Source organism: Tenrec ecaudatus, unplaced genomic scaffold (assembly GCF_050624435.1).
Source record: "Tenrec ecaudatus isolate mTenEca1 unplaced genomic scaffold, mTenEca1.hap1 Scaffold_256, whole genome shotgun sequence".
NCBI lineage: Eukaryota > Metazoa > Chordata > Mammalia > Afrosoricida > Tenrecidae > Tenrec > Tenrec ecaudatus.
Genome location: NW_027458738.1, coordinates 153295 through 175697, shown reverse-complemented (window position 1 = coordinate 175697; position 22403 = coordinate 153295). Strand labels below are relative to the sequence as shown.

Below are 22403 nucleotides of genomic sequence, written 5' to 3'. Positions count from 1 at the left end.
GCATTGATTCTTCTTCAGTTTTCCTTACTCACTGTCCAGCTCTCACATGCAATTGACCATTGAAACTACTTACCTTGAATTCAGAGCTTAGGGTACACTACCCAAAGCCACATACCTTGTGAGCGGCTGAAACATGTCTGCTGCCAGGATCTGTCCAATTCATTTTATTGAAACATCATACTCAAAAGGTGCTTTAGGCAAACATATTTTGTCTTTTGACTACATGTCCCAATAATATAACCAGGCTCAGACCCTCACATTGTAATGATTCAGCTATATGTCTGAGAGGAAAAAGACTGCCAACCATAAAACTGATGGGAGAATAGGTACTGACTGTCACCTGCAATGCCATTCCTTCAACAAATATTTATTGAGTGTTATTCAAATGACAACATTTTGCAAAGCTTTAAGAAGACCCAGATGTAGAGAACACAGTCCCTGCTCACAGGAGACTCACAGATACTGCATCAGGGCATTCAGATCAGGGACACCACAGATAGATGCCGAAAGAAAAATCATTAAAAAAATATAGCAACCACGCACGGAATCCAGGACAGATAAAATCCTCAGGAACAGCAATGGGAGTAGCGATACAGTGGTAGCTTTTTAATCTCCCATCATCTTGCATAGGGGTGGAGTCCAGACTGTCACTCAGGCCATAGCCAGTGAGGTCTCAATGTGGGCATGGCCTTCTCTTGAGGATTCTGGCAACTTCTGTATTCTTTCCTGGGGGTGAGAGACACCCATGACTTGATATTCCTGCTGACAAGATACATGGATCTACATTGACGGCAGCCAGAGCCTTGAACGGGGAGGAGTCATGTGGAGAGCCATGCCACTTTCCACCTCCACTGGGTCCATAAGACATTCCACCGACTGCCCTGTGATCTTCCAGCACTTGGTGTCATTGCATGTGTTGCATAAGTCTGAAAAAAATTTACACACTGTTATTTGATATATGGGTTAATTTCGTACTTATGTACGTGGTCTGGACTGGGCTGGGATGTTTTCTTAATATACAATTATTCTTCTATATAAAGCTTTTTTAGGACACATGAGTGTTTATGAATGTGCTTCTCTGGTCAACTCGAACTGACTCAGATACCATGAGGGCACAGGGTGGCTGTGTAGGGAAGGGGAGGAAAAGGGAACTTATAACAATGATGGATTTAGAACACACACACACACAGCCTAGGGGCCGAATAACATTAATATGGGTAGAGGGACACAGAAGACAGTGTGTATAAAGATATTAATTTATATATAATTTAGTACGGGTGTGAGGGTTGAGGAGAGAGGGAAAAAACAGGAGCTGATATCAAAGGGGTCAAGTAGAATGATAGTGTTTAGAAAATGATGGTGGCAGCATATGTACAAACTCGCTTGATCTAATTGATTTATGGATTGTTATATTACCTGTCAGAGCCCCCATTAAAATGTGTTCTTTTTTCGATAACAACATAAACTCACTGCCATGGAGTCAATTTTGACTCAGTATAGAACACCCCCTGTGGTTTCCTCGCTTGCTATTCTTTAAGGAAACAGAAAGCCTTTGCTTTCCCCTGCAGAGTGGCTGGTGGTTTCAACTATTGACTTTGAGGTTAGCAGGCACCATAGCACCATGATTCCTAAGGATGCTGGTAGAAAGGGAGAACCTTGTGGAACATAATTTAAAATTCTTTAATTATCTAGACTTACTTAACTGGAAGAGTCCCAGAGACTATGACCCTGAGTTACTCTTCAAACCTTGAATTGAAACTGTCCCCTGAAGTCATCTTTAAACTAAATAACAATTTAGCTCTTAAAGGATTGCATCCTTGAGTATTGCAGTCTTTAAAAAATCAGCACAAAACTAAATGGGCTACAGATAAGTCAAAATATATGTGAGAGGGTTGTGGCAGAGAGATTAAGTAAAAAGAAACACCTAGAATAGAAAGAAAAAGAATGTTAATTCAATATGAAGAGTGTGACCAATGTCACTGAACATTGTGTCCAGAAAGGGTTGAAATGGAACAGATTTTTCTTTGTATGTTTTCACATATCAAAATTAAATATTAGTAGAAAAAGAGAGAGACTCGCATCTGTTTGAGGCAGACTACCAAATACTGGGTTATATATAATGCTAAGTATTGAAATATTATCCCATTTTCATATGGCAAGTATGGAAAGCCAAGGATGGAGTGAGGCATTCACAGGGGAGATGGCATTTGAATGATCCAGGAATATGGCTAAAGAAGATGCTCATTCCCGGGTGTTTCCACTGGGTTCGCAAACAGATCAGCAAATGAATGTCAAATAACGCGTCTCACCCTCTAACTCAGAGCTGTGCAACCGAACTCTCTTCTATGATGAAAATGTTCCAGAGCAGTGATTCTCAACCTGTGGGTCGCGACCCCCATGGGGAGGGGGGTCGAACAATGCTTTCACAGGGGTCATCCGATTCATCACAGTAGCAATATTATAGTTATGAAGTAGCAACAAAAATAATTTTACAGTTGGGGGGAGCACCACATATGAGGAACTATATGAAAGTGTCACAACATTAGGAAGGTTGAGAACCACTGTTCTAAAGGCATGACATCCAACCTGGTAGCTACTACATTTTATCAGGAAAGACCAGTCCATGGAAAGGGACATCATGCTTGGTAAAACTGAAGGTCCACAAGAAAAGAGACTGACCATCAAGGAGATGGGCTGACACCATGGCTGCAACAATGGACTCCAACCTAACAACCAAGGCGAGATTTGGCACAAGATCAGGCAGTGTCCTCAAAGTAACATCCTTGATCTTCAGTCTTTTTAAAAGATCTGGTATAGCATATTTAGCCAATGCAACGTGTCATTTGATGTCTTGACTGATGCTTCCTTGAGCATTGATCTGGCTTAGGGTTTAAAAATTCCCCTTGGCTTCTCAATCATACAGGAGGCCCACACAGTGATCATCTTTCCTCACTACACAGAGTGTCATGCCCCACTCACATTGGTCTCCTTGCTGTTCCAGGAAGAAGCTTGGAGAACCCAATCACAAGGCCTTTTGCACTGACTGTCTCCTACCTGGAACACTTTCCCCACCGCCACATGGCCACTCCTGTGTCTTCCTACCTTATTCAAGTACTGCACTATCAATGAGATCTTCCTTGGCTGTGATGCACTACTTGCCCCAAGTTTCCCATCCAGCGCAGTTTAGTGAGAAAAATCTCACTGCTACCTGCAGGGGGGGAGCCTCGGCACTGGCATCTCAGAAAATGGAGCATAATCAGAGCAGAAATGTGACCCTACCTCTCATGCTAAAAGGCTGCTAACTGCAAGATCTAAACCACCACACAACCAGCCACTTCTCAGGAGAAAGGCTGAAAGTTAGTCTCAGAAACCTACAGGGGAAGTTCTACCCTGTCTTATAGGGTCATTATGAGTCAGTATCAACTCTATGGCAGTAAATTTGCATTTAGGGGGGGGCGCGTTCTAAGGAGCTCTGGGTCACATACCCTGATCAATCCAACTGGCAGCTGCATCAGCTGGCTAAGGCTTCAAAAGACTGAGTAGGTAACCCAGAGCTCAGTGCTGTTGGCAGAAACTTGTGGGGGTTCAGAAGGACTTGAGGTGATGGTGTCCTTCTCAGTGGCCTCAGATAATCTTCTCCCCGGTCTGGGCATCAGCATCTTCTTTGCAAAATGGGATGATTGCATTAGAGAACCACTAAACTCCTACATACCTGAGCAACCAGGAAGCAATTGTGAATCCTGGAGAGGAGCAAAGACTATGCTGGTGGCTCTGCAAATCTTGGGAAGCCTGGATCCGATGCGGCTGGAACTGTCCACAGCGAGGCACCAAGAATCCCGAGAGCTGTAGTTCAGGTCTCCCCCTTGCCTGTGTACCATGGAAGATTTAATAAATGTTCTCCTCATGCTAGGATCCTTGGTGGCAAAGTGGCAAAATCCCTTCACATTGGCCTGTTAACTGCAGGGTTGGCAGTTCAAACGCACCTGCTGCATTCCTGTAGGAAGGGCAGCTTTCAACTCCCACAAAGAATTGTTGTTTCAGAAATCCACAAGGACAGTTGTATCCTGTAACTATGAGTCAGAACTGGCACAATAGCAGTGCGTGAGTGAGCTTTAAACTACATTTGAGACTGTGGTCTAATTTGAATTCCCCTACCTGTCCATTGGGTGTCATGGCAAGAGAGTAGATAGGAGAAAAAAGGGTAGGAGGCAGTGAGGGAGGAGGGTAGAATGTACTGGAGTAACACATTCTGGCAGAAAATTGTGTGTATGTGTGTGTGTGCATGTTCTATTGTAATTCACACAGATTATGGGTGGGGGAGGGAACTGAAAAAGTAAATATCCATGAAAAAGAAAATTGTTTTTCTTTGGTGATTTTCCTTTTGTTGAGCTAAGGGATGGAGAATGTACTGCATGGGCGTGACCAGCCACTGGACCGGTGTGCTGTTAACACACCCTCCTGCCTTTGCATGCTGGGGGCCTCTCTGTAAACAGAAGTGACTTGTGACTTCTGATTTCCTGGGGCTCTAATGAGAACCCGAGAATAGAAGTTCTAAATCATGAACAAAGGAGATACAAAGGGTTAATGAGAGGACAGAAGTTTGAAGTTTCATTGGATGAACACAGCGCCAGCATCCAACAAACATGCCAAAGGCTGAACTCTGCCCGGAAGTAATGAATGAGCACTGCCTTTAGCCCGTGTCCTCACTCTCCCCGTTTCCTGCACTCCAAGCCAGCCTCACTAAGAGTAGTCAAAGGTGACATGGTGGTCCTTTCATCTCTCTCTGACCCCTCACGCTGCCTTCACCTCTATCCAAGTTGCTTCATCCTTCCCCCTTCTCCCTGATCTTCCTCGTGGAAAGATCTAATTCATACTAACTGGTAAAAGTCAGTTAGCACACAAGAAAGAAGACATCTCCTTCCTCAGCCTATGCTGCAGAAAAGGAAACTCGGGCTTGAGCTCATTTGCCCAACTGTCAGGGCAGGGCCATGATGTAAAAATTCAAGCAAGCAGCCCCAGAGCCAGAGCTCCCAACCCTCATCCACTACAGTTCACGTTCATGGGGTGAAGTGGTGAAAAGCTAACCAGAAACTGAGAGTCAATGTAGATACCCAAGGCTTACTTGCCAGGGCACTCACTCACTGCCATTGAGTCAATGCTGACTCATAACAACCCTATAGGACAGGGTAGAATTCCCCTGTGAGTTACTGAGGATGTATCTCTTTATAGGAATAGAAAGCCCCATCTTTCCCTTGTGGAGTGGCTAGTGGTTTTAAACTGTTGCACAAAGCATAACCATGACACCATCAGGACTCCAAAACATGCCAAGGCAATCAATGGTTCTGTGAGATCTCTCAGGATAGAGATATACCTTGCTCCTTGGCTACACACGAGAAAGCATTCACCTCCAAGCCTAGTTTGTGATCCAAGTGAGTTTTATGAGAATTAGAAGAAGTTTCAGGTTTATAAAGGCACCTGCAGGGCTCTTCAGAAATGTGCATCTCCTTAGAAGCTTCCCTGAAAATCACGAGGTTTGATCTGTGCTCCTGCCTTTTAAATCACTCCCAGAGGTGGGGCGTGCTGGTGACCCTGGTTGAACTCATTGGCTGAACTGAATTCACCTGGCCTTGTTGGGCCAATTCAGGTGCAGAACACAGCCAGGTGTACCTCCCCTTCCTGGCTGGGAACCTGAGCCTTTGAGCATGCGCAGTGTACCACTCGTTCATGGGACAAAGACTCAGACTGCTGACCATGCGTAATGGATGCCTCAGTCCCTAAGGTAAACTACCTAGCAGTTCCAAAACCCCACTGCTGTGTAGTGTTCATGAACTTTGGCAGGAACACATCCTTACCACGAAGAATCCTGGTGGCCCAATGGCTAAGCACTTGGGCTTTAGACCGCGGTCAGTAGCAACACATGAGAAAAAGGTCTTGCCATTGTAAACATTCCACCCCACTGCCATCAAACGCAAAGGACCTCTGGTGACATAGCGGGCTACTCACAGAGCTACTAAATGCAAAGTCAACAGTTCTAACCCACCAGCTTCACTGTGGGAGAAAGATGAAGCTATCTATTCCTATAGAGACATAATATCTCAGAAACCTATAGGGAAAATTCTACCCTGCCATGGACTACTAAACGAACAACCTAATCTGACTTGGAAGAAGTCAGGCCAGAGTGCCCTTGACAGCATATATGGCAAGATTTTGCCTCCCAAATATGTTGGACATATTGCCTGGAGAAGGACATCCTGCTTGGTAAAGTGGAGGGGCAGCACAAAAGAGGAAGGCCCTCAATGAGCTGGATTGACACCGTGGCTGCATCAATGGACTCAGGCAGAGAACAAATGTGATGATGGTGCAGGACCTGGAAGTGTTTGGTTCTGTTGTGCATAGGGTCACTTTGGGTCAGAAACCACTCAATGGCACCCGACAGCAACAACAGTATATAAGATCACCATGAGTTGGAATCAACTCGATAGAAAGTGGGCTTTGGGTCTGTCATGGAACCAACCCTGGCTCATAGCGACCAAATCATGGGATTCTGAGGCTGTAAATCTTCATGGGAGCAGAGGGCCTCATCTGTCTCCTGCGGAGCAGCTGGTAGGTGTGAACCCCTGACTTTGCAGTTGACAGTCTAACACTTCCCTTAAAGTATCCCCCGGGGCTCCTTTGGTAACGATGACAGACTACAAAACCCAATAGGGACATTTCTACTCTGTCACATGAAGGCATCCTGTGCAGAATGGGCTCAACGGGAACTAACACCAAACCCACCACTTTTAACACCATCCCAACCTTACAGACTGTGCTAGGCTCTTGAAGGAATTGACTTTTTGCACTCCCACTGAGCGAGCTATGAGCATGCATGCCAACACGTAACTTCCGGTCCTGAACTAGGGATCAGCTGCACATGTAAGGTTGTGCTTCTAATGTGGAAGGAAGTAAAGAGAGGGGATCTGGAAGCAGGAAAAGCCAGGAAGCAGGAGTCACTTAGGCAGACCCCTTTCCTAAACCAACTTAATTAGCATATCACAGATCCTGGCTCAGAGGTGATGTTCAAAGAAGAATTGTTGACTGAATATACAAGGGAAGGAACAGAATAAGTGAACACAGAAATGTGCTAATGACCAAATTGACTCACAGTTCCGACCCTGCTCTTCTTCTTCCAAGTTCTTCTCTAGTTACTAATGGTATTTGCTTGACCTCTCACAAGCACAAAATGAGCCCTGGTGGCCTAGCGGTTAGGCAGTGGGCTGCTAACCACCAAACTAGCAGTTCTAAATTAGCAGGCATTCTGAAGGAGAACAACAAGCTGTCTGCTCCTTTAAAGAATTACAGTCTTGGGAATGCACAGTGGTAGCTCTACCCTGGCCCATAGGGCTGCTCTGAGTCTGACTCGACTGGACAGCAGTGAGTATGGGTTTGGTTTGGTTTTCACAGGTACCCCGATCCATTGGTGGTCTTGGTAAATTGCAAACGCTGGTTCAGTGGACCTTGTGTAGGGCTTGAGAATTTGCACTTCTAACAAGCTCCTGATGTTGCTAGTCTGTGACCATATTTAGGGTGGCAAGGCTCTGGACTCCCGGGGTCTTCCTGGTGGCTGCTGTCACAGCACAAGTTCCCAAGAGTGCACCGCTACTCATTTCTTTGGAATGATTTGGACTGAGTTTTCCCAGCCATTTCATCAAGGTTTTTGGCTATTTGTTCCATGACACCGAAAAGTTTGGACGTGACATATGCAGCTCAGGCTGTATTATCTATCTTCTCTGCCCTCTTGGATTGGAGATGGATCACCTATGAAGCGATGAGGGTAAGAAGGGTTGGGTGTCCCCGGGTAATGTGAACAGTTAGCGCGCTCAACCACTGCTGATTAAAAGGTTTGCGGTTCAAATCCAAGGCCCCTCAGGAGAAAGGCCTGCTGATTGACTTCTGAACGACCAGCCTTTGAAAGCTCTGTGGGGTCCCGTGGTGCTGACCCACACGGCGTCACCGTGAGTTGGAATGGACTCCTCAGAAACGGGTTTAGTAAGCAGCACAAAGAGGAAACTCCTTGGTGAACTGGAGGACACGGTAGCTGAAACCATGGGCTCCAACATACTACTCCTGAGGCTGGCAAAGGACCGGACAGTGCTGCCTTGTGTTGCAAAGAAGGTCCCTGTGATGTCAGAATGACTGGACAGCACTAACAACAATAAAGGATGTCAGGGCCCTTCACTTCCCCAGACCACTGACCAGGTTCAAAGACCCGCATGCGAGTATAGTTTCACAGTTAGACGTGTTTAGAAAAAATAATGTTTGCAAAAGTAAAATCTTGGTTTACATTTTACAGAGCATGCACAATGAGTAGAACTCTTAAGGTCCACCGGAACCTGTTTAGGGTCCCCTCCACTTGCTCACCACCGATAAGTCGATTCTGACTCATATTGATCCTACAGGAGAGGTTAAAATTTCCCCTGTGGGTATTTCAGAAACTGTAGCTCCTTATGGGAATAGAAAGCCTCCTCTTTCTCTGCAGCTGGTGGGTTCAAACTGCCAACCTTGTCTTTAGCAGCTCAGGACTGACTTGTATCTCTATGAAACCAAAATCTACCTCACTGCCAGGGAGGTGATGCTGACTCATAGTGACCCTGTGAGGCAGAGTAGATCTGTCCCTGTGAGTTTCTGAGACTGTAACTCTTTATAGGAGTAGACAGACTCTTCTTCCCACGGAGTGGCTGGTGGTTTCAAAGTGCTGACTTTGGTGTTAGCAGCCCAACATGCAAACACTATGCCACCAAAGCTCCTTTTGTACTCCTATAAGTAGATAAATATTTCTCTTATATCTGTGTTTCAACCAAAGGCATGGCTATAAAGGAAAAAAGGCCATGAGTGTCAAGAATGATTTGAAAATGTGGAGTTCTTTTGGGAAAGGATATATATATATATACTTGTGTATATAAATAGAATTCTGACGGCAGCAAGAGTGGTCAGGAGTTGGACTGTTAATCTCAAGGTCAGCAGTTTGAATGACCAACCGCTCCTCTGGAGAAAGAGGAGATTTTCTACTCCTCTAAAGAATCACAGTCTCAGAAACCCACGGGGGCCATTTTACTCAGTCCCATGGGCCTGTGAGTTGGAATGGACTTGATGGCAGTGAGGGCATGTAAATATGCAAACACCCACCTCGGACTTAGGATTTGACCTGCTCCCTCAGCCCTGTGAGCATCTGCATCCGAAGCCATGGACTTGGCCTTCTGTGAAGAACCCATTAGTGCACCGCCACAAAGAGAATGAGTTTCCTCTGTGTCAGTCCATTACCCTGCCAACGTTCAGGATGGAGCCAACACCCTTGGTTTCCCAGAGAAATTGGCTCAACATCCCCCTGATGTGGTTGCATGACATGGGCCACTCATGCAATGCACTGCATGTGCTCTATTTAATGCACTATCACCAACAAGTCTACATGGGTGGTAACTCTGAAAACCTTGCCCAAACAGCTGGCTTCACCAAAGTATATGGAACCATGTGGAGTCGTCGACCATTTCGACTCTGCACTGGCTGTACGTTGGCATTGCCAAGGGGGCTTTCTCACTGACCGTGACCTGAATCCTGCTTCCACTAAGCCTTGCTTCATTGGTCTGGGATGGGGGCAGGCCAATGGGAGGCTTGAAAGCTCCTAAGGGATTCCAAAGTATGACCAAGGGTGAACACTACTGTTTTTGGCCATCACATCCGGGAAGGCCCTTGGGACTTTGCCACTCAAAGTATGATAGGTCAAGGAAACAACAACATCAGCATTAGCTTCTCCCATGCTAATGCCATCGAGTTGATGCTGACTCATATAGACCCTACAGGACAGGGCAGAACTGCCCTTGTGGGTTTCCCAGACTGTCACTCTTGCCCGGAGTCTACAGCCTCATATTTCTCCCAAGGAGTGGCTGGTGGTTTAGGACTACTCTCCTTGTGGTTAACAGCCCAAGAGTACCAGGGCCTCTAGAACTGCTGGATCCTAGACCCCACCCTGAACCCACAAAATCAGAATCTGCCCCCAAGCCCGATTTCCAGGAACCTGGGTAAGTGCATGCATGTGAAAGTTTAAGAAATACTTCCTTAGAAACCATTACTTTCCAGAACAAACTCCTCCTGCCAGAGGTGCAGAAATGGAAGCCCATTAGGCCATGCTCGCCTAGAAGCAATTTGAGGTCTCAGTGCTCCTATATCCTGGCTGTCATCCAGATTTCCTTATTCTCACCTGGACTGTTGTCACTGCAGCAGGTATTGGTGAGTCCTCAGCACGAACAGCCCCAAATTCGGTCTAGAGACACAGCTCCCATTTCAGAGTAGTACAATCCACAGTGTCCTGTAGAGTTTCTGGCTTTTACTGGCTTGGGGTAGGGTCTAGTGGGAAACGCATCTTAGCAAGAGCCATTATGTATTCTTGATGTGCACAATGAGTTTGTCTTGAGGCATATTTATGTCTGATGTTGTTATGTATTCTCTTTCTATCCCATGCAACGTTATTTTTTTTGAAAATTTATATTTGCTTTTAATTACCCAGACATATAAGTGATTTATAGCTAGGTCTGATCGATTGGAATCAGATGACCACGCCTGGATTAACCATGGGTCCTGGTGACCATTAGGCACTTCTTTCCATGAATGATATTTTCACCTGAGTGAATGCATTCAAGACTTTTCTTCTCTTAAGATAAATAAGCAGGTGGGTATCATTTTGCTCTGCTGGCACTTCCTTGTGCTGTTTTAAGTTCACCCAGCAATTTTTAAAAAGAGAAACATATTACAACTGTCACACACTTTATAATTCATGTGGAAAAATTTGGGGGAGAGCTAAATAGAGGTGACCCGTGGTGCAGTCTTACTTACTGCTTGTTAGAAGGTACTGAAATCTTATATACATAAACACTAGAAACCAGGAGAGAGGAAATGGTGGTTCCATGGCAGAATTCTCACTAGCCATGCAGGAAATTTGGGTTTGATTCTTGGCCAGTGCGCCTCCTGTTACAGCTACCACCTAACTGCTAGTGGAGGCTGGTATATTGCTATGATGCTGAACAGATTTTAGCGATGTTTTCTGCCTACAGACAGACTAGGAGGAAAGGCCTGGTGAACTCCTTCAAGCCATCAGCCACTGAAAACCCCCCAGCTGACAAGGGGTCAAATCTACAACCCATTGAAGGAATGGGGTAGGACCAGTGGGCATTGAGTTCTGTAGCGCATGGAGTCCGCATGAGTCAGCTGGCTGACTTGAAGGCAATTGTCCACAGCACTCTCTAGGAAGGCAGTGGTTGGAGCACATAGGCGTCCTTCATGTGGCCCCATGATCATCAGGCCTTAAGTCATGCAACCAACTCTGGGAAATGAGAGATGCCCGGGGTACCAGGAATATTTGAAAGACCTGGTGTAAATTGGTTCAGCCCAGGGGAGTTCTGGAAACCACCGAGGTAAGCTTCCTGCTGAAACCACTAACTTAGCTCCAGTGCGAGTGGATGGGTGTCTGCACATGTACCCAGCCACCATTAGTGCGTTTGTTGTTGTTGTTGTTGCCGTTCACGTCCGTAGAGTCGATGCCGATTCACAGTGACCCTATATGACAGGGTAGAATTCCCCCTGTGACTTTCTGACACTGTGACTCTTTACAGGAGTAAAAAAGCCTCATCTTTCTCTTGAGGAGTGGCTGGTGGTTTTGAATGGTTGATCTTGCCATTAGTCCATTGCGTAACCAGGTGCTGTCAATTTGGTTCCAATTCATGGCCACTCTATGTACAGCATAACAAAACAACACGCTGCCCTGCGCATTTCTCACAGCCATTCCTACATTTGAGCCACTGTGTCAACTCATCTTGTGGAGGTTTGTCCTCCTTTTGTCTTGACCAAGCATGCTGTCCAACTCCAGGGACTGGTCCCTCCTGATAACACCCAAAGTACATGAAGCCAAATGTCACCATCCTCGCTTCTAAGAATCAATCTGGCTGTAGTTCTTTCAACATGGATTTGTTTGTTCTCCTAGAAGTTCCTTGGTGTATTCAATATTCCTCACCAGGACCATATTTCAAATGCATCAATTCTTCTCATGGGACTTCCTTATGCATTTTCCAGCTTCCACATGAAAATAATCATGCCTTGGGATAGGATACTCCTGAGTTTTTAAGGTGACAAAGTCACCTTGGTTCAAAAAAAATGTTTAAAAGGCCTTTTGCAGCAAATTCACTGAAAGCAATTTATCCAGTGATTTCTTTACAGATATTTCTATGAGCGTTGGTTGTGGATGGGTCCAAGTAAGATGAAATGCTTCATCATTTAAATCTTTTCTCTGTTTATCATGTTGCTTATTGGTTCAGTGGTGAGGATTCTTGTTCTTTTAACCTCGAGTTGTAATCCATACTGAAGACTATCATCTTTGAACTTCATCAGTAAGTGCTTCAACTCCTCTTCCCTTGCAGCAAGCAAGGCTGGTCGCCTGCATATTTCAGGCTGTTCTCAAATCTTCCTGCAATCCTGAAGTCTCCAATTCAGCCATTCAAAACTCAAAACAGCTCAATGCCATGGAAGACAAGTCAATTCTGACTCGAGCAACCCTATAGGCCAGGAAAGAACCTCACGGAAGGTTTCCAAGGCTGTAATCTTTGTGGCAGCACATGGTCACATCTTTCTCACTCGGGATAGCTGGTGAATTCCAAGTGTTGCTCTTTCGGTTAACAGTGAAGTGCTTAAACATTGCCCTACCTGGATTCCAAGTGTGAGCTAGCAGCCACAATTTTCTTCTGAGACCAAAGGGGTTGTTAGCTGTGAATTCTCGACCAAGGGTGGTCCAGCAGACCTGCTCAGTATTTGCCCAGGTGCAAAATCCATCAAGAGGATGCATTGTCATTATTTTTAATCACATAACACACCCAGGTGTAGCAGCAACCCAGCTTTGTAATATTACCCTGGTTTTGATAAATATGTACCATTCCTTGATAACGCTTCCAAATCCTTTAATATCCTGCAGCTCAGTCCCTGATGTCTGGCTGTAACAAAAGGTGTGAAGGGAGACCATATGTCAATAAACTCTCCCCGTCTGCCACAACTCAGCGCATAATCAGCTCCACGGTAAAATGCATGGTAAGTCAGTTATGCACTGGCGGGGAGGGCAAGGGGCCCCTTTCAGGTTTGTCTTCTGATGAAGTTGACCAAAATGACTTCTTATTTCAGCCTATTAGGAGAGTGAGAGTTGCCCCCCCCCCTCGCCATTTTTCTTTTCCCTTTTTGTCCCTTTCCCCTTGGAGGGACAGCCTGCTCTGCTATTCTGAAAGGGTTGTCTGTTTTATGCTGCGCTCTCCACTCCATTAAATCACCTTTCCTCACATTAAATACAGGTCTTCAGGGTGGTCAGAGAGCTTTGCTGTGAGGGATAATGATATAATTAGGATGACATGCATGAAAAATCATTTTTCAGCTCAATCCCAGGCAGACCACGGGGAAGCATGAAATGGGAAGGGGGAGAGGTGTACCTCACTTTAGACAAGAGCCAGGCTTCTGAGGGGGCCAGTCTCGACCTGGAAGGCTGCTGAAGGCTTCTTTACCTCACTCACTCATTCACTCATTCATTCAACCAGCTTGCTACTTACTTATTAAATGCCAGACCTTGGGGCTCTCTCACTGAACAAAAGAGATAAAAATCCCCCTTCTGTCAAGAAGCTTCCATAAACAGAGGCATTCAAACACTTCCTAGAGAATGTGTTTAAAGTCCAATTTACACAAAAGCAGAAGAAGAGACTGATGTGAGGGGTTTCACACACACACATGTTCATATATGACTCCCATTGCAGCGACAAAGTGTAGGACTCTTCCAGGAGACACTCTTCATTGGAGTTAAATTGCTCCCCCCAACCCCCTGAGCTCTCTCTCTCTTTTTTTTCTTTCTTTCTGAGAGCAATTGCCCTTGGAAGGGATTAGCTGTTATCACTCTCTAGCACCTTAGTGTGAACTTATTTATTGGCTCCTTTTCCTGCCTAGATAGGAGGGGCCTCCAGGGCTGCTAAAAGCCAGAAAAATCCCAAAAAAGGCAGTAGCAAGAGAGGCAGAGGACAATTGGCGCCAGTGTTTCTCATTTGAGTGGGGGGGGGGCATTTGTTAAAGATGCAGATTACACACGCATACAGCACACACACACTTCCCTGCCGCCCCACCCAATATGGCCCTACTAAATAAGGATCCTACCCCACCATCTGTCCGGGAGCCCCTGAACTGGCCCTTCCCATGAAACAAGCCAGGGCCATTGAAAGTGACTCTTTAGGCAAAAGATACACGATAAAGCCCATTTGTTAAGCACTTGCATATTAACCAAAAGGTTGATGCTTCAAACCCACCCACAGGTTCCTAGGAAAGCAGGCCTGGTGATCTGTTTCTGAAAGGGAACAGTCTTGAAAAGGATCCCTGGTAACATATTGTCCTGCTAGCCATAAGGTCAGCAGTTCAATACTACCAGCTGCTCTGAGAGAGAAAGCTGAAGCTTTCTACTGTACAGATGTATAGTCTCAGAAACCTACCAGGGCAAGTATACTCTGCTGCCATGAGTCAGAATTGACTCAATGGCAGCAAGTGAGTGGATGGGCAGGGATTGATTGGGCACCAACTAACACTAAGAGCAACTATTTTAGGTGGCAGTGACATTCTTCTGCTTTATCTAGAATCTGAACTCTCAGCGTCATTAACAATGGAGGCAACAGACAAATAATTATAAACTACAGAAGGGTAAAGAAAAGCTAAAGAAGTTACTTCTGTTTGGGGTTTAGTTGTGTGCTTTTTTTAGCAGAAAATATGAACTGTGAAGGAGCAGGGACTTGCTGGACTTAAATATGAACTGTAAGATCTCTCTCCGGGCTAGAGTTACATCTCAGTTCTTGGCTCTGCATGAGAAAGAATTCACGCCAAAGCCTGGCTCGTGATCCAAGTGAGTTTAATGAAAGTTAAAAGAAGTTTCAGGTTTTACGCGCCACCCCTAGGATTGCTCCCCACCATGCAGCCTGGCAGAGACTGCTCGAGGTCACGCAAAGATCTCTCTCCTAAGTTTTCCTCCAAAAAAAGACCTGTCTCATGTTCTTTCTCAAGTTCTCTCTCCAGTTCCTGTCTCCAGTTTTTCCTTTCTCCCCCTCGCTCCTGCCTTTTCAAGGATTCCCGGGGGGAGGCATGGTGAATGACCCCAGGTCGATCCCATTGGCTGAATTGCAATCACCTGGCCCAGGTGGGCTGATCCAGGTTTAACGCCCATCCGTACCCACCAGCGGGAAAACCTAGGCTTTTGTTCTATGCTTGGTTCTCCTGGGCATGCGTCAATGGACATCTCATTCCTGCCTATCTGCCTAACAAAACCTATTTTTCAACCCCAAGTCGTTCTTGCCAAAAATAATGTCCCATAATAGGAATGGCATGAGCAGGGCTTCTGCGTTGGATCAGATCAAGAAGATAGCTTTCATGCCCTGTACTAAGATCACAAAAGAATGTAATCCAGTGCCTTGTAGACAGTCTCGTGTACACAAAAGTTTTTCTAAGAGTCTCCAGAAGGCTGTGCTACAGCCTAAATAGGCTGAATTGCAACCTAAAACAGAGAGGGACCCATTTCAAAGAGATGTGGGGACATGGCTTTCATAAAATTGAATGCATCATGTAATCCAGTGCAAGGGAAACCCAGTAACTTTGGGAAGGAACTGCATTGGCTTGGACTAAACAGCCAGAGATAGTGCTACATAAAAAGAAAGAAGATGATTGATAAAGCAACCCAGACATTATTGTGGAAAAGGAAAAGGGACTTAGAAGACAATCAAAAGCTACAAGGAACCTCTCTTAGGGAGAAGTCTTGTGGTTTTAACTTGTGTGCTCTGGGGGATATTTGGCAGTCACGTATTAAATTATGCATTCAATTTAATCCCTTTAAGGGATTTTGTCACTGGGCCTACAGCCCAACTATCCTGACAAAAAAATCTATCTTGAAAATCACCCTGCTGTGAGGAAGCTAAAGGCAAGCACATGATACGATCACATGGAGGGAAATTGGGGAGCCAATGCAACAGCAAGAACCCAGGCCCTAGACCTATGAACCAAAGCAAACCCATCTTGCCGGGTCTCGCTGCTTGAGCTGGTTTGGCCAATGCCACGTGGAGTGGAGATGTGCTGCCTCAGCCAAACCTTCCTCAAATTACAAAATTATGAGCAAATAATACACTGAGTGGGATTGAAAGTCACTATGCAGCAATAGGTAAGTAAAACATATGGGCCTACCATTACCTATCTGTAAAGAGTCTTTGGCAATGGTTTATGGAAGACGCAGGCCCTGATTACCTCCCATAACATGTATTCTTTATCATAGCCACGGACACTCATGGAAACATTAAAGTTGTGCTTGAGAGAGGAAAAGGTGAGTTAAGAACTGAGAAAGATGGTCATGTGGCCTGGATATTGCTCAAACACTCCATTCTCCTTGGTCTCTTGGAAGAAGGAGAGGGATGAGATCCCAAAGCTGTAAACATTGTGTGGATTAGAAACGTGTTAAGTTTGGTGTGAGGGCTGAAGGCCCAGGTTGGTAAAATTATTTCTGTGGGATTTTCTAGAACCAGAGCTGCTCTGAGGCCCACACTGGAGAGAATGCCATTGTCATTACCCTTGTATGCTTTATTTTGGCTGAGTCCCTCCACCACCATGTGTCAGGGCTTACTCAGTGCCCCTTCTCAGCCCTGATACACGGTGTTGCCAAAAGGGCTCAGAGATGTTAAGCAATCTGATCAAGGTCATGAGGCTTAAGGTCAGGTACAGAGCCAGACACTGAAATGCAAGAAGACTGACTCCTATGCCCAGACCTGGGACAAATCTCTCTGACAGAGCTGGGTAGATGCCCCTAAACATCCGTCTTGTGTGTGTGTATTTGTGTGTGTGTATCCACATATATATGTTTGGTTTATTTGTCATCAACATAATTAGAGTATTTCTATCCAATTAAAAAATGAATTAAGCCAAGGTTGGTGGTTTACAATTTACACAAGTGCCTTTATGAACTATCATGGTTTACTTTCTTTCATTGGGAGGCAGCTCCAAGCTTCAGACCTCTTCACTCCCCAGGTGAGGTGCTACATTCAGACCAGAGTCAGAGGAAAGGATTGACCAGAAAGAGTCAGTTCACTGAATGAGGTTCCTTTTAAAAGGAAGCCAAAATTGCCCTCTAAACTCATGGCCATCAAGTCAATACTAGCTCATACTGAGGGACCCTGTTGAACAGGATCCTATGGTACAGGGTAGCTCTGTCCCTGTGACTCTCCAAGACTAACTCCATGGAAGCAGAAAGCACCAGGTTTCTGCCACAGGGCTGATGGTGGTATCAAATTACTGGCCTTTGTGATGTCAGCTCAACTTGTAACCACTATGCCAAAAGGGCACTTAGTCAATCTAACAGGTCTGGCAAAATGTAGAGCCAGACATTATATACTGAAAAGGGCTCACCACCACCACCACCACCAAAGGCTGGCTTTCTGGTGGGGTCTTCTGAAGGGTAAGGGTAAGGGTAAGGGTAAGGGTTAGGGTTAGGGTTAGGGTTAGATAAAATTGATGTGTGACTTGATAGGGCCACTAGTAAGCCAGCATATATAAATGACTTACTCCCTCCCCCAACAGAATGGGTTCTTTTCTCCAAGATTTCACGAAACATGGCATGACCAGGAAAGACAACCGGTCCAAATTCCTAAAGCCACCAAAGTGGAGGCCGTCCCTCTCCTCCCCTCCCCATCCCCGTCCGCTTTATCCCACTTTGCAGGACGACTCAGGAGCGGGAGAGCTGGCTTAAGACCCATTGTGACCGCTGCCTGCCTATCAGTTCATGGGGGCAAAAGGAAGAGAAATACCACTTCTTTTAAAGTCACCCCCCAACACGTGCACTAGGGCTGGCATGTCCTCTCCACCCCCCAAGAAGGATCACTGGTCAGCAGCATTCTCTGCTTAAGGCAAGCAGCCCAAACACCTGGGGAAACCCCAAGAGTCCCTCTTTGGGTCTATGTCCCATTTTTTCCCCCAGGATTGCATAATTGGAATAAACAAAACCCCCTGTCTGAGAAACCACAAGGTCTGATTTCTTTGCTAGACTAGCTTTTCCACATGCAGCAGCCCACCTCAGACAAGTGCCAGCCACTTCTGCAGGTGCTGTTCACAGCAGAGGAAGGGGAGCCCTTCCAGAGAGAGGCCCAGAAAGCAGTCAATAGAACTGATGGTCAGCCAGCGGGCACTCCCCAGTGGAGAGAAACTCTTTTTACCACTCCACGAATAATGTGGGACCCAAACTCCCAGTAAGGCCCCGAGGGCTTAGCCAGGTATCACCAGTCTCTCTTGCAGGGCCTCCGCGGGACAACTAGGAAACCTATGCATTTATCTAAGGTCAGTGAGAATTTTCAGGCGCCTACAAGCGAATGTCTGTCGGCCTGCCTGCCTGCCTTTTTAGAGTGGCTGATGGAAGCCTGCGTTCTTTGTACCCCCAATGACCCAGAGGCCCCCAAAAACAAGAGGGAAATAAGTATTGCCTTTATTACTCAGCCCGCCTCAGACATGAAAAAGAAATGGGAAGCATTTGAAGGGAACAATCTTCGTGATTTGGTAGAAGTGTCTTATTGGGTGTATCACAACACAGATGACCCTACCACGACAGAGACAAAGAAATAGCTAAAATACTAGGAATTGCCATGAGACACAACAGAGACTCAGAAAAAGAGATCATGGCCCACTCACGGAGAGACTGGCCTGTGGCACCGCCAAGCCCTGGGGAAGGAAGGATCCAGGTGCCTACTACAGAAGAGACAGACATTGGAAAAAACATTGCATTGAAAACTCCAGGAGAGACGGACAAACCTCCACTAGAGAGGACGGGCCTCGTCCTCGCCTAGAAAAACCCAAGTGAGAGACAATAACGCTTGAGGAAGCTGAAGGAATGTCTCAGGGCTCTGTTTCACTGGCCCCCAGGTTCCCGTGCTAACTGTCCAAGTTGGGGGCCAGCCAGGAAATATCTTGGAGGACACAGGGGCCATCTTCTCAGGTTCAAAAAAGAGAACGGACACATGGTCAAAGGGAAGATTGGAATTACTGTCAGCCTATGATTGCTTCCAAAGTACTCACACCAGAAGGTTTGCATGGAGATTGGGGGGCTTCCCAAGCCATCAAGGTAAAAAATGTCTCTCTGCCCTATGTCCCAGTTAGCCACATGGTTTTCATGGCACTGGCTCCCGGCTCGGCTGTTGAGCCAGTGAAACTCTTTTAGCAGGAGTTGAAGTGGCCATCAGCGGAAGGACAAAACCTCCACAGTGGGCTTCCCGTTTCAATACAAAGCCACCTATATCACCTCTTGGACATTATCATTGTCCTGGACTCTGAATCGCCACCCCAGATCTAGAATGCGCCTGACATGTCCACATGGTTTGAATCAGGTTCGGGTTAACCCCTCTCGATCACTTAGTGACATGGGACACTAGACCCTGGAATACCTTTACTTTCCAGATGAGAAAACTCACTCAAAAAGACACAGGTACTGACCAACAGGAACACAACTGGTTAACAACAAAGCCACATTCCCAACCAGTGTCTGGAGCCAGAGCTCAGAGCCCCATATGCCTGTGCCCAGCTGAGCAGTCACCCTCTCCTGGACCCTCGAAAGATCTGAGCAGATCCTCCCCCACCAGGCCCCCCTCCCACGACCAAATATGTTTTTTCATAAGATGGCACTGAATCTGCAGCTCTGGGAGAGGGACATATCTGATGGAGAATACGGAGCAGACAAAGGGGGAGGAGGGGAGAGTGGAGCACATCCTGGCCCACCAGGCTTGAGGATGATGTTCCCACTCAGAGAAGACAGTCCACACAGAAGACCACATGGCCAGCCCAAGATGAGACACGACGTCCCTCAAAGACCCATAGCCCTAGAAGGGACAACACTGGAGAGACAATGCAGGAACGGATCCCGCCACACCGAGGCATAGCACTAAGGGGGTGCAGCAGAAGAGCAAGGAGGTGGAGCAACAAGGTGCCCAGGGAATACCAAAGGAGGACTTTGGGGGCAGGACTTGGTGCCCGCACAGACTGGACTGGAACACACTGCTAAGGGCCAACAAACAGTCCGTGAACTAACAACGAGCTTTCCTTTCTTGAGGAGTTGTGTTTTCTTTGATGGTCATTGGATTTTGGCTGTTTTCTTTCTTTTGGTGCTTGCTTTCGCTCTGTCTTGTGTTTGTGCATGTTATTACCTCTACTGTATGTCTAAAAAGAGATGCTGGATGCACAATCTGCAGGAGAGAAAAAGGGGACCGGGGGAGGGCTTCGGGGGAGGGCCACGGGAAAGAGGGAGTTGGGGGGAAAGGGAGTGATGTCAAGAAACCCAGAGACAAGGGAACAACAAGTGGATGCAAATCCGTGGTGAGGTCGATGTAGGAATCCTGGTAGGGCGTGATCAAGGGTGAAGGAACCAAGAGGATTTACTGAAACCCAAATGAAGACTGAGCATGGCAGTGGGCACAAGAGGGAAATGAAAGGGAATAGCAGAGCGACCTAGGAAGCACGGGCCAGTTATAGAGGTCTAAAGAAAGGCACGCACAGATGTAAATATATTTATCTGTGAGCATGGGGAAATACACCTATGTCCATATCTTTATAGGTGTCCTATTAAGGTAGCAGATGGCCTTTGGGCCTCCACTCAAGGACTCTCTCATTGCAAGAATACCTTGTTCTATTACATTGGCATTCTATGATGCTCACCTTCCCGACACGTTCCCTGAAGTCTAAGCGGTTGCATAAGCAAATGTGGTCAAGAAAGCTGATGGTGCCCTGCTCTCAAAAGATATGGCGTCTGAGGTCTTAAAGGCCTGAAGGGTAAGCAAGCGGCCATGTAGCTCAGAAACAACAGAGCCCACATGGAATAAGCATACCAGCCTGTGCGATCACGAGGTATCAAAGGGATCAGGCATCATCAGCACAAAAAAATCTCATTGCGAATGAGCAGGGAATGCTGGGTAGAGAGCCAAAGCCCATTTGCAGTACACTAGACATTCCCTTAAGTAAGGTCTTGGGGAAGAGACAAGCCTACACAGGGTACTAGACAGCAATGGTGAAACACAACTTTCCTCTAGCTCCTCAATGCTTCCTCTCCCCTCACTATCAAGATCCCAATTATAACTTACAAATCTGACTAGACCAGAGAATGTACACTGGGACAGGTAGGAACTAGAAACACAGGGAATTCAAGGTGGATGAGCCCTTTAGGACCAGTGTTATGAATGGGGATGCTGGGAGGGTGGAGGGAGGGTAGGCTGGCACCAGGGAACCGATGACAAGGATCTACATAAAACCTCAAAAGAAAAGGGGGTGAAGGGGGACATCAGACAGTGCAAGTTATGACAAAATAATAATTAGTAAATGATGAAGGATTTATGAGGAGGGGTAGTGAGAATGGGGGCGGGGGGAATGAGGAGCTGAGGCCAGGGGCTTGGGTGAAGAGAAGATATTTTGAGAATAATGAGGGCAATGAATGTACAAATGTGCCTTATATCAGAGGTGTTTGCACATATTGTGGTTTTTGTTGTATGAGCCCCTATAAAAGGAGAGGGAAAAAAAGACCCTGGCAGAGGGCTGATGCTAGGATGATCTCAGGCTGGATTAGACCAGCAAAAGCAGGTGCTGCAGTCGCCTCACCCTGTGTCTATTCCTATGTGAGGCATGAAGCTTAGGGTCCACAGCCCCGGCAGCTGGACAGTGAGAGAGGCGGGGCTCTGAGGTCATTCCACAGGGGGAATGGCCCTCCGGTTCCTGCAGGGCCCACCCTCCTGGGTAGTCCTGCTGTCTGGGGCACCTCTTTCACGGAGCCCACACCAGGGGAGCTCTTCAACTCATGGGGGATTGGCAGGAAGCCTCTGCTCATGCACACACACCACCACCTAGCTGGAGGACCTTGGTGAACAAAGCCTGAGGCCGACAACAAGCCCACTAACTGATCCTGTGAGAGATATAATCAGGATCCAGAAACCGGCAACTGGGAGTAAGGGGCAGCATACCTGGGTCCCAGCCCCTCCCACTGCCCTCTGCAAGGAGTGACATTCCAAAGCACAGTGTTTTCCAAAGGCACTGTCAGGACTTTAGAATGGGCAGCTCATTTGTGGACATGGATACTATGTGATCCAGACATACTACCTCCTCTGATCCTGTCAGCCGAGACTAAAAACCCTTCCAAGCAGAAAGCCATGCATCTGAACAGTATCCACCAGCCACTCACGTCCACTCCTGCTGCCTCCAAAGAGCTTTCCTGGGTTGGTCAGATCTCCCTGGGGACAGATATCCCTCGGTCCTTGGTTCTGCGTGAAAAAGAATCACGCCAAAGCCTGGTTTGTGATCCAAGTGAGGTTTAGGAG

At 46.6% G+C, this 22403-nt stretch overlaps 1 long non-coding RNA gene across 2 annotated transcripts in view; it reads right to left on the bottom strand.

Annotated features, from left to right (window-relative positions):
• Positions 1–22403, bottom strand: part of LOC142436397 (uncharacterized) — a 222012-nt gene that overhangs the window by 52090 nt on the left and 147519 nt on the right. The window contains exon 6 of one of the 2 annotated variants that reach the window (XR_012781924.1): positions 374–926. The exons of the other annotated variant lie outside the window; for it this stretch is intronic. This is a non-coding gene — a long non-coding RNA (uncharacterized LOC142436397). Of the gene's footprint in view, positions 1–373; positions 927–22403 lie in introns of those variants that run through there. 2 annotated transcript variants of the gene reach the window in all.